The following is a 13,245-nucleotide window of genomic DNA, read 5'->3' on the forward strand; positions in this document are numbered from 1 at the left end:
GTTCAACCTGACCTTGAACACTTCCAATGATGGGACATCCGCAACTTCTCTGGGCAACCTGTTCCAGTATCTCAACCACCCTCATCGTAAAGAATTTCTTCCTTATGTCCAATGTAAACCTACGCTCTTTCAGTTTAAAACCCTTGCCCCTTGTCCTGTCTCTGCAGGTCCTGCGTTCTATGAGGTTTAACCCTACAAGGATCCCGTCCCCCTCTCCTTCACCCTGCCCCTGCAAGACCCAGAGGCACCCACGGAGCGCAGCCCTGGGAGCCCCAACACGGGCCACAGGATCCCCCATGACAAGCCCTGGTTCAGGTCCAACATGGCTACAGCCCCTCCTGCACTTCTTTGACACCCCCCATGCCTTCAGCACAGCCCAAAACTCCCCTTAACACCCCCACCCTCATGACCCTCCCCAGGGCTTCCCCCAGGCCCCCTACCCTTCGCAGGGCTCAGACCTGACCCAGGGCCCTCCTCAGCACTACTCTGACCCTAAAGTGAGCTGCCTCCAGCTTGGGCAGCCCCAGTATGCCTCCATGCTGCACCCCCTCCTCCCCCTACTGCCCTGGTGCACCATGTTCCCCCACAATAACTCTGGTGCACCGGCCTCTCATGCCCATAGTATGGTTCTCTCCCAGATTGGCACACACCCCCAGTCCCACCATGGCTTGTGTCACATCCTCTGGGACTTTCCCAGTTGTGGGGACCCCCAGTTACCTTCTTGGCAGTTGCAGCTGTAGTGCCAGTTCAAGACAGTGATGTTTGGTGGCAGCTCCATTGTGTAAGACCAGCCCCAGACAGAACAACCTCCCAACTGCTGCTTCCCTCACCCTCACAATGTCCAGCCACCCCTACTAGCACAGCCTCCACCCACCCATCCAAGGCTGCAGCCCTTCCTGCCACCCCTCAACCCACAGCTGCAGCCTGTTGGACTTAGGGACCATCACCATCAGCCCCACTGGGGACAGCTGGGGCTGCCTGGGCAGCAGAGGTGCACCCCGGTTACTTGAGAGCAGCTTACTGAAAGCTAAAGAGATGGACACGGGTTGTGGAGAAAGGAAGATTATTAAGGGTACAAGAGAACATATGGAGAGCTTGGGGGTTCGATAAAATAAAAAAAAGACAACAAACCCATCAGGGGATGACAAGGGCGAACAGAATCTGGGAGCACAAGGCAAAGGGAGAGACCACGTACACATGGAAAGAAAAACAGATGACTGAAGCACACCAAAAAGCCCTGGAAAAACTCTGGGACAAGGGAGGAAGCAAAACAGAAAATTTTGTGGCACATTGCAAGACACATGCAGGGCCCAGGGTTACACAAAAAGGCACACAGAGGTCTCGGGGGCAACTCTATGTGAACAGAGGGGTCAATACTGGGTCTGATCCTCTTTAACATTTTCATTCATGAGCTGGATGATGGGGCAGAGTGTACCCTCAGCAAGTTTGCAGATGACACAAAGCTGGGAGGAGAGGCTGATAAGTCAGTGGGTTGTGCTGCCATCCAGAGGGACCTCGACAGGCTGGAGAAATGAGCTGACAGGAACCTCATAATGTTAAATTGTCAGCCTGCTTTTTCCTTCAAGGGTAGGATTCAGTTCTGGTATTTGAGAGGAAAAACCTTGATTTCACCTCTCTGCGTGTGCTGGTTATGGCTGGGGTAGAGTTAATTTTCTTCATATTAGCTAGTATGGGGCTATGTTTTGGATTTGTGCTGGAAACAGTGTTGATAATACAGGGATGTTTTAGTTATTTCTGAGCAGTGCTTACATGGAGACAAGGCCTTTTCTGCTTCTCACCCTACCCCACCAGCGAGTAGGCTGGTGGTGCACAAGAAGTTGGGAGGGGACACAGCTAGGACAGCTGACCCCAACTGACCAAAGGGACATTCCAGACCATGTCACGTCATGCTCAGCATATAAAGCTGGGGGAAGAAGGAGGAAGGGGGGACATTTGGAGTGATGGCATTTTATCTTCCCAAGTAACCATTACACGTTGTCGTGGTTTAGCCCCAGCCAGCAACTAAGCACCACGCAGCCGCTCGCTCACTCCCCCTACCCCGATGGGATGGGGGAGAGAATTGGAGGAGTAAGAGTGAGAAACACTCCTGGGCTGAGATAAGAACAGTTTAATAATTGAAATAAAGTAAAATAGTAATGCTAATAGTAACAGTATAATAATGATAATAATAATAATGATACACGAAGCAAGTGATGCACAATGCAATTGCTCACCACCCGCCGACCGATACCCAGACAGTTCCCGAGCAGCGATCCCTGCTCCCCGGCCAACCCCCCCCAGTTTATATACTGAGCATGACGTCATATGGTATGGAATAGCCCTTTGGTCAGTTTGGATCAACTATTCTGGCTGTGCCCCCTCCCAGTTTCTTGTGCGCCTGGCAGAGCATGGGAAGCTGAAAAAGTCCTTGACTAGCCTAAGCAGTACTCAGCAACAACTAAAAACATCAGCCTGTTATCAACATTCTTCTCCTACTAAATCCAAAACACAGCACTATGCCTGCTGTTAGGAAGAAAATTAACTCTATCCCAGCCGAAACCAGGACACACGTGATGGAGCCCTGCTTTCCTGGAGATGGCTGAACACCTGCCTGCCAATGGGAAGTAGTGAATGAATTCCTTGTTTGGCTTTGCTTGCGTGCGCGGCTTTTGCTTTACCTATTAAACTGTCTTTATCTCAACCCATGAGTTTTCTCACTTTTACCCTTCCGATTCTCTCCCCCATCCCACTGGGGCAGGGGGAGTGAGCGAGCAGCTGTGTGGTGCTTAGTTGCCGGCTGGGGTTAAACCACGACAGCCTGGCACCTTTGCAGTTGACTGACTGTGTTAATGTTTTCCAGAGGCAGTCCAGTTTCTATTGAAATCAGCAGGAATTTCTTCACTGTCTTTTTCAGGCTAGGTTCTTGTGCTACAACCTCTGTCTAGGGGTTCTGACTTGGCTTGTATACTGTACCTGTTACAAATAGTCACTTTCTGTTCCAAATATAAATAAAATGAAGAATAAGAGCTAAGAAAAAGGAGTTGTTGAATGCAACAAGTGTGCTAGTAGAGTTTGTTGTCATTTCTTGCAGGTTAATACAATTCTTAAGAATAAAACCTCCCCAACAGGAAGTTAATGCTGCTTCCCTTTCTTTATCTACACATTAAGAGTGCTTCTGACACATGCATAATATATACTAGAGAAATATTGCAGATGCGACAGCTCAAGCTTACATTATTGGCTGCAGAAAATGAGTGTAATAATAGGTTAGTGTTTCCATCATGAGGTTAATGTACATTAAAAGTTAATGTACTGGGTCTGGGTAGTATGGAATTAATTTTCTTCATATGTCATGCTCAGCAGTAAAAGCTGTGAGGAAGCATGAGGAAGGGGGGACATTCAGAGTTATGGTGTTTGTCTTCCTAATGGTTATGCTCTGACCAGCCTCACCTGGAATCCCCATGGCCTCAGGAGCTTCATTTAAGCTCAGGTTTAGGCCTTTGGTCTTTGCCTGAGCTATATGTGTAGCTGTTTTAAGTGTTGGTTTTGGGTGGATCTGAAATCTACATTGTACATAGCTTGTCTCCAGTCCTGTTTCTGAACCTTCTAGAAGAGGACAGCCCCTATGGCTTGATTTGAGGCACCTAATTTGACAATAAAAAGCCATTTGGGGTCTGGGTGGACTAGGATGGGAGCCATGGTGAATGCCTGTTTCAGTTTGTCAGGAGGTGCTTGTGTTTTGGGTGTCTACTGAAATCAAGCCCCCTTCTGGGTGAGTGCCAGTATAGGAGTCAATACTGGAAAAACACTTTATGAAATATCAATAAAAGCTGGCAAACCCTATGAACCTGTTCATCCCCTGCATGCTAGAAGAGGAGCTGCCAGCTCATGACAGCTTTGACCTTGGGATCCACACACATGCTGTTGGGACTTACCAGGCACCCCAGGAAGTCTGCTCTCTGCTGGTGGAAGAAGCATTTCTCAAGGTTGGTATAGTCAATGCCACTGCAAATGACTCAGGACCTCACAGCAGGAGAAGCTCCTCCTTGTCTACCTTGCCTTCCCAGGTGCCCTTACACAACAGATATGAGGCTCTGGAATTGGAAGGACAGGGACATGATGAGGGGAGATGACAATCCATCTATGCTAGAGGAGTCACCAAGGTCAGGTCAGCCTATCCCCTGCATCATGACCATCTCCATGAATAAAAAATGGCAGGTTATTGTTGTAGGTGACTCCATTCTGAGGGGAACAGAGGATCCGATCTGCCAACCAGACCTGCCTTTTAGGGAAGTTTGCTGTGTCCCTGGGGCTCGGGTTAAAGACGTTACCAGGAAACTTCCTAGCCTGGTACAGCCCTCAGATTATTATCCGCTATTGCTTTTTCATGTGGGTACCAATGAAGTTGCAATGAAAAGTCTAAGGGCGATCAAAAGAGACTTCAGAGCCTTGGGAAGATTGGTAAAAGGATTAGGAGCACAGGTAGTATTGTCCTCTATCCTCCCAGTTGTAGGGAATGACATCGAAAGAAACAGGTGGACCCAGCTTATCAATACTAGGCTCTGAGGCTGGTGTCACTGGCAGAATTTTGGGCTTTTCGATCATGGGATGGTCTACGCCCCCTTCTGGGGCCTGATGGCATTCACCTTTCTCAATGGGGGAAAAGTATTTTTGCTCACGAGTTAGCAGGGCTCATTGAAAGACCTTTAAACCAGGTTTGAAGGGGGAAAGGGATAAAATCAGGTTTACTAGTGATAAGCTATGGGACTGCATGACAATGTTTGAGGGACGGTGTGCTAGTGAGGGCTTTCACTCTGCTTCATGATGTACTGATTGCACGGGAGCACATTTGATATGTTTGTACACTAATGCACGCAGTGTTCGGAATAAACAAGAGGAACTAGAAGCTTTGGCTCAGTCCCAGAGCTACAAGATCATTGGCATAAGTGAGACTTGGTGGGAAGAGTCCTGTGACTGGAATGCTGTGATGGATGGTTATAGGCTTTTCAGGAGAGATAGGCAGGGCAGGCGAGGCGGAGGGTTAGTGCTGTATGTAAAGGAGGGGTTGGACTGTATGGCACTTGCAGTTGGGGTCAACATGGTTGAGAGCCTCTGGGTAAGGATTAGGGGAAAAGCTAATAAAGCGGATGTTGTTGTGGGAGTCTACTATAGATCACCCGGCCAGGATGATGACACCAATGTATTATTCTATAAGGAATTAAGGGAAATCTCTAGATCAGTTGCCCTTGTCCTTATGGGTAACTTCAACTTCACAGATGTTAACTGGGACTGTCATACGGCAGACACGAACAGGTCCAAGAAATTCCTGAAGCCCATTGAGGATGATAACTTTGATACAGGTACTAAGGGAGCCGAATAGGAATGGTGCCCTCCTAGTTCTGTTGTTAGAGACAATCTCATGGGTGAAGTGATGATTGGTGACTGTCTTGGCCACAGTGATCATGAAATGGTTGACTTTAAAATCTTTGGTGATATGAGAAAAAATGTCAGCAGAGCTACTACCCTGGATTTTGGGAGAGCAGACTTTAGGCTGCTGAAGGAACTAGTTAGTAAGGACCCCTGCGAATCTGCTTTCAAGGGTACTATCCATACATGCTGGTCACTTTTTAAGAGCCATCTCTTAAGAGCGCAGGAGCAGGCAATTCCAGTATGTCGGAAGTCAAGCAAGTGGGGCAGAAGGCTGGCTTGGCTGAACAGGGATCTCCTTCTGGAATTTAGGCAGAAAAAGAAAGTGTATGGACTTTGGAAGCAAGGTCAGGCTACACAGAAGGACTACAGAGATGCTGTTCACCACGGTAGGGAGAAAATTCATACAGCCAAAGCTCAATTGGAGTTGAAGCTGGCCAGTACTGTGGTGGATAACAAAAAAGGCTTTTTAAAGTCTGTTAACAGCAAAAAGAGGACTAAAGAAAACATTGGTCCATTACTTGATGAGGTTGGTCACATCACCCATAGGGATGAAGATAAAGCAGACACATTTAATGCCTTCTTCACCTCTGTCTTTAACACCAATGATGGGCCCTGGGACCCCTGGAGCCCTGGGTTGGAGGACCACAACGGGGGGGGTGATAAGCTCCCAGTGGACTTTGAACTTGTTTGAGACTTGCTGCTGCAACTGAATGCACATAAGTCTATGGGGCCTGATGGGCTTCATCCCAGGGTACTGAAAGAGTTGGCCGATGTTATTGTGAGACCTCTCAGTTATTTATCAATGATCTTGGGAATCTGGAGAGGTCCCAGTCAACTAGAAGCTAGCAAATGTTATTCCCATTTTCAAGAAGGGCAAGAAAGACGACCTTGCTAATTATAGGCCTGTCAGTCTCACTTCGCTGCCTGGTAAAATTATGGAGAATTTTATTCTGGGAGTTACTGAAAAATACTTGAAAGACAATGCAGTCATCGGTCAAAGTCAACATGGGTTCATGAAGGGATAGTCATTCCTTACTAACTTAATATCCTTTTATGACAAGGTTACCTGCCTAGTGGATGAAGGGAAGGCAGCGGATGTGTGGTTTTTTTATTTTAGCAAAGCTTTCGATACTGTGTCTCACAGTATCCTTCTGGACAAAATGTCCAGCATACAGCTAGACAAGTCCATAATATGTTGGGTGAGCAATTGGCTGATGGGTCAGGCTCCAAGAGTTGTAGTAAATGGGGTAACATCTGGCTGGTGGCCAGTCAGTAGTGGAGTTCCCCAGGGCTCAAATTTCAGGCCAGTTCTCCTCAATGTTTTTATCAATGACCTGGACACGGGAGTTGAGTGCACACTAAGTAAGTTTGCCAACGATACTAAACTAGGAGGAGCTGTTGATTCCCTTGAGGGTATGAAGACCTTACAGAGATATCTTGATAGATTAGAGCACTGGGCAATCACCAACCATATTGAGTTGGACTTGATGATCCTTGTGGGTCCCTTCCAACTCAGGATATTCTATGATTCTATCATTATATATGCACCTTTTCAGTCATGCAGAATATCAAGATGTCATCCAGGTATGCCACTAGATAGTTAATGAGCAAGTCCCTGAAGACATTATTTACAACATGCTGGAAGGTGGCCAGAGTATTGCAGAGACAGTGTGTCATAATAAGATACTCATAGTGGCTGGGTCTGGCACAGAAAGATTTCCTCTCATTTTCTGCTGGATTTGGAGCAAACTGTAGACCCCCTGTGTCGTGGTTTAGCCCCAGCCAGCAACTAAGCACTCACACAAACATCGAGTTGCACCAACAGCCTCATCCTGCTCCTCTCTCTGGCTGGACAGGATGGAAGTCCACTAGTGAGAATATATACACATATGTACAAGGTGGATCCCTCCAGCAGCTGGGCTCAGACACTCAGTCTGCCCAGTAGCTGACTCCTGGATTCCAGGCTCCCCAATTGCTGGCACCTGGGCATGAGAGCCCCTGAGGCTACAGCCCTACTCCACTTGCTTGTACAGACCATTGTGCGCGCACACACAGAGCTGGCCCCATAGCCGATCCCCCTGTGCTCTCTAGAGATACACAGATGCTCTCACACCCAGACCTGACCCTTAGACTCCCACTCGCCCCTTTGCTCCTAGACCTTTAATAAGAAAATAGGACAGACTGCGCTGATCAGGCACAAGGCACAGCCAGACAAGTGTACTGACCAGCCAACTGTTAACATGCAACTGGTCCTTTGTATCCCCTTACCCCTATATTTTCCCACTCTTGTACCTCCCCAAATAACCTAAACCCATCCCTTTTCCCACCTTTGGTTTCTCCCAAAAACATCCCATAAAAAGTCCTGTGCTATCCCCTAGTGCTTTTCCCTTGCATCCCATAATGTGTCCCACACCTAGGCAGCAACCCCCTTTAGTCTGAAAGGTGATCTGGAGAAGAGCTGCTCCTAATGACTCCTCCTGATGTGTCTCATGCCTGGACAATGGGGCTTATGGCTTAGCTGGACCAGCCCTGGGAGGGGCCCAGACCAGGTGTTCCTTCTGTGGGAGTCCTTAATTTAGGTTCCTGCCTGCCATCATGTGCCCCTGTGATCCTCTGGGCTTGTGGAGATGGGCTTTTGATCAACTGATGGCCCCTGTGATGGGCCTGGGAATAGCCTGGCACGGTATTATATATAACAACATATATATATGTATATAAAATAATCACAGAATCATAGAATCATTTAGGTTGGAAAAGTCCTTTAAGATCATCCAGTCCAACCATTAACCTAACAAAACTAGAATAGAATCATTAAGGTTGGCAAAGACCAACCGTCAACCCAACACCACCATGCCTACCAAACCATGTCCCAGAGTGCCACATCTACCTGTTTTTTGAACACTTCCAGGGATGGGGACTCCACCACCTCTCTGGGCAGCCTGTTCTAATGCTTGACCACTCTTTCTGTGAAGAAATTTCTCCTAATATCCAATCTAAACCTCCCCTGACGCAACTTGAGGCCATTTCGTCTTGTCCTATCACTAGCTGCTTGGGAAAAGAGACCAACACCCACCTTACTACAACCTCCTTTCAGGTAGTTGTAGGGAGCGGTAAGGTCTCCCCTCAGCCTCCTCTTCTCCAGACTAAACAATCCCAGTTCCCTCAGCCACTCCTCATAAGACCTGTTCTCCAGACCCTTCACCAGCCTTGTTGCCCTTCTCTGAACACGCTCCAGCACCTCAATGTCTTGTAGTGAGGAGCCCAAAACTGAACACACTATTTGTGGTGTGGCCTTACCAGTGCCAAGTACAGGGGGACGATGACTTCCCTAGTCCTGCTGGACAGACTATTCCTGATACAAGCCAGGATGCTGTTGGCCTTCTTGGCCACCTGGGCACACTGCTGGCTCATGTACAGCCGGCTGTCAACCAACACCCCCAGGTTCTTTTCTGTCAGGCAGCTTTCCAGCCACTCTTCCCCAAGCCTGTAGCATTGCATGGGGTTGTTGTGACCCAAGTGCAGGACCCGGCACTTGGCCTTGTTGCAACTCATACAGTTGGCCTCGGCCCATCGGTCCAGCCTGTCCAGGTCCCTCTGCAGGGCCATCCTACCCTCGAGCAGATCGACACTCCCACCCAGTTTGGTGTCGTCTGCAAACTTACTGAGGGTGCACTCAATTCCCTCATCCAGATCATTGATAAAGATATTAAACAGAACTGGTCCCAATACGGAGCCCTGGGGAACACCACTTGTGACCGGTCACCAACTGGATTTAACTCCATTCACCACAACTCTCTGGGCTTGGCCATCCGGCCAGTTTTTTACCCAGCGAAGAATACACCTGCTTAGGCCATGAGCTGCCAGCTTCTCTAGGAGAATCCTGTGGGAGACGGTGTCAAAGGCTTTACTAAAGTCCAGGTAGATGACATCCACAGCCCTTCCCTCATCCACTAGGCGGGTCACCTGGTCATAGAAGGAGATGAGGTTGGTCAAGCAGGACCTGCCTTTCACAAAATCATGCTGGCTGGGCCTGATCCCATGGTTGACCTGCACATGCCTGTTGAGTGTACTCAAGATGATCTGCTCCATAACCTTCCCCGGCACCGAGTTCAGGCTGAAAGGCCTGTCGTTCCCTGAATCCTCCTTCTGGCCCTTCTTGTAGATGGGCGTCACATTGGGAAGCCTCCAGTCGTCTGGGACCTCCCCTGTTAACCAGGACTGCTGATAAATGATGGAGAGTGGCTTGGTGAGCACTTCCGCCAGCTCCCTCAGTACTCTCGGGTGGATCTGTCATGGTTTAGCCCCAGCCAGCAACTAAGCACCACGCAGCCGCTCGCTCACTCCCCCTACCCTGATGGGATGGGGGAGAGAATCGGAGGAGTAAGAGTGAGAAACACTCCTGGGTTGAGATAAGAACAGTTTAATAATTGATATAAAGTAAAATGGTAATGATAGTAATAATATAATAATGATAATAATAATAATATACAAAATAAGTGATGCACAATGCTATTGCTCACCACCCACCGACCGATACCCAGCCAGTTCCCGAGCAGCAATCGCTGCTCCCCGGCCAACCCCCCCAGTTTCTATACTGAGCATGACGTCATATGGTATGGAATAGCCCTTTGGTCAGTTTGGATCAACTATTCTGGCTGTGCCCCCTCCCAGCTTCTTGTGTACCTGGCAGAGCATGGGAAGCTGAAATGTCCTTGACTGGCATAAGCACTACTTAGCAACAACTAAACCATTAGCGTATTATCAACATTCTTCTCATCTTAAATCCAAAACACAGCACTATGCCTGCTACTAGGAAGAAAATTAACTCTATCCCAGCTGAAACCAGGACAGGATCCCATCCGGCCCCATAGACTTGTGAGTGTCCAGGTGGCATAGCAGGTCATTAACTGCTTCCTCCTGGATTATGGGGGGTTTATTCTGCTCTCTGTCCCTGTCTTCCATCTCAGGGGTCTGAATGCCCTGGGGATAACTGGTCTGGCTATTAAAGAGTGAGGCAAAGGAAGCATTAAGATATTAAGAACCTCAGCCTTTTCCTCATCCTTGGTAACAATGTTCCCCCCCGCATCCAATAAAGGATGGAGATTCTTCCTGGCTCTCTTTTTGTTGTTAATGTATTTGTACAAAACATTTTTTATTATCTCTTACAACAGTGGCCAGACTGAGTTCTAGCTGGGCTTTATGTGTGTGTGCATATACATTATTTGGGCTTCCCCTCCTGCCATTGTCTCTCTGAGCTCCTTTGTGGATGTGCAGATGAGCACACATCACATTTTATCACATAACCTAACAGAACCCATTTGCCAAATTGTCCTTGAGGTACTCCTTGAGGGTTGCTAATTCAGGCTGTGATAAGGCATAGCTGAGCCTGAAGGTCAATCCTAGAAGTCCAGTGAGCAAGTCAAGAACAGCAAAGGACACAGCTGGGGACAGGCCTACCTACAGCCTAGCTCAGGTAGGGACTGAAGGCCAAGGCCTGAGATTAAATGGAACTCCTGGGCCCATGGGCAGAGGGTGTGGGGGGGGGGGGGGTGTTGGGTCACAGGTGAGGCTGGTCAGGACCATTAAGGCCTATTAGTGCACTCAGGGCTTTGACAGGACCTGATTCTGCATTTGTTTGTCCATGGTCAATATCAGAACTTGTTTTGCTGAAATCTCTCCAATTATGTTACTGAGAAAATGCAAACAAGATTGTAATAGCATTTGTTGATGTAGAATCCTTCTGTGACCACCCCACCCCCCCAGGAGTGGACAGTTGGTTTTCTGGCAGCCTGTTAATAGTTCTTTATATGTAAGGAACCATATGACAAAGTTTCAGTATGTTAGTAGCCATGTTGGAAAAATATTTCAGAACTTCACCTAATGCTCATATTTAACTATAGTAAGCAGAGGTGGGCTGAGAAAGATGGTGAATATATGTTGATCTTCATACATTGCTTTGGGAACTGAATCAAAGTGAGGACTCCTGTCCTTTGGTGAGAAGGCTGAAATCTTGAAAGCTTCTTACAGGTCATATCACAAAACGTAGACTTAGGTGCTCAATTAGTCCTCTCTTATTTGAAATATAACCTGAAAAAGGACCTGGTAGCAAGCGGGCTTTGACTTAATGACACAAAACTGTAAATATGTAGGACTTTCACCTCTAACTCGTCGCTGAAAACATCCAATGGCACTACATTATAGAGCTAAACTACATCCAAAGCCTTTGCTCTTTCGATTTGGCATCCTGGTTGATGTCAGGGCCCTGAGCACATCCCTCCTCCCTCCTTGGGGTTTGCCTGCCAGGCCTCAGGGCCAACTTGGATATGGTGCAGATGTCCAGCCGTGTGAGAAGCCTCAGTGTGGGCTTCTCCTCCCACTTTGCTCAGGAGCTGCATTAAATCTCAGGCCCTCACCTTTGATCTCTGCTTGAGCTACGCTGCAGGGATGCCTTTACCCAGTTCTGTACCTCCCCAGTTCTGACCCTGACCTACTGACTTGACTTCTTGATTTGATCTTGGATCTGCCTCATCACTGTGGACTTGCCTGGTAATTGCTGGACTGTCCCAGGACCTGCTCTGCTCTCCTTATCTGGGTATTGTGAGACTGCGTCCTGTCAGTGAGGGCACTGCCCCTGCCTGCCTTGCTGTTACCCTTGGCTCCCAGCTTGCCTGCCCTTGTGGAACAGCCCCTTCTGCTCCTTAACAGTTGAGCCCATGCTTGGAGATGAGGGCCATCTATGAAGTTTGGATATATACTGGAACTTCCTCAGTATTCAGAAAAGTTTTTATCCAGCCAAACTTAATTTAGACACCATAAATACAAAAAATAGATCATTAAAAATAAAATAATTGTATAAATAGAAGCTGTATTTCACCATTTATGTCTTTAAACTTGAAATAACTGACATATTTTTACCATGTTGAAGTAACCCGGTTGTTTGGGTTTTTTTTTTTTTACAGCCCTTTTAAAAAAGTCTAACCAAAGCAGGTGCCCCTTTCAGTCTCACCTCATTATCACATCATATATGTCATTTTAGAATTTCAGTGCCTTCCATATTCCAGTTCTTAAACTTGTGTTAATTCCTAATCCAAAGCTTGCAAAGGTTGAGGAAAAACAGTCCACTGTCATGGGTTTCATTTGTTAAGGGCCCTGACGATGTTTCTTCCCCTCCTGGTGGTTTGGCTGCATGGGTTCAGGGAATGCTTCAAGATACTTGTGGAGGATTAACCTCAGCCAGCAGCCAAACACCCACCCTGCCTCTTGCTCACTCCACTCTCCAGCAGGATGGGAATTGTTGTGGTTTAGCCCCTGTTGGCAACCAAGCACCAAACAGATGCTCGCTCACCCCCCCCCCAGTGGGATGGGGGAGAGAATCGGAAGGGCAAAAGTAAGAAAACTCATGGGTTGAGATAAAAACAGTTTAATAATAGTAATAGAAATTATAATGAAAAGGAGAACAATGAGAGAGAGAGAAACAAAACCCAGGGGAAAAAAACAAGTGATACAACTGCTCACCACCTGCTGACTGATGCCCAGCCAGTCCCCGAGCAGTGATCACTGCCCCCCGGCCAACTCCCCCCCAGTTTATATATTGAGCATGACGTCATATGGTATGGAATAGCCCTTGGGGCAGTTTGGATCAACTCTTCTGGCTGTGCCCCCTCCCAGTTTCTTGTGCCCCTGGCAGAGCATGGGAAGCTGAAAAGTCCTTGACTAACATAAGCAGTAGTTAGCAACAACTAAAATATCAGGGTGTTATCAACATTCTTCTCATACTAAATCAAAAACACAGCACTATGCCAGCTACTAGGAAGA

The sequence above is a fragment of the Pelecanus crispus genome, chromosome W (genome assembly GCF_030463565.1).
Source record: "Pelecanus crispus isolate bPelCri1 chromosome W, bPelCri1.pri, whole genome shotgun sequence".
NCBI lineage: Eukaryota > Metazoa > Chordata > Aves > Pelecaniformes > Pelecanidae > Pelecanus > Pelecanus crispus.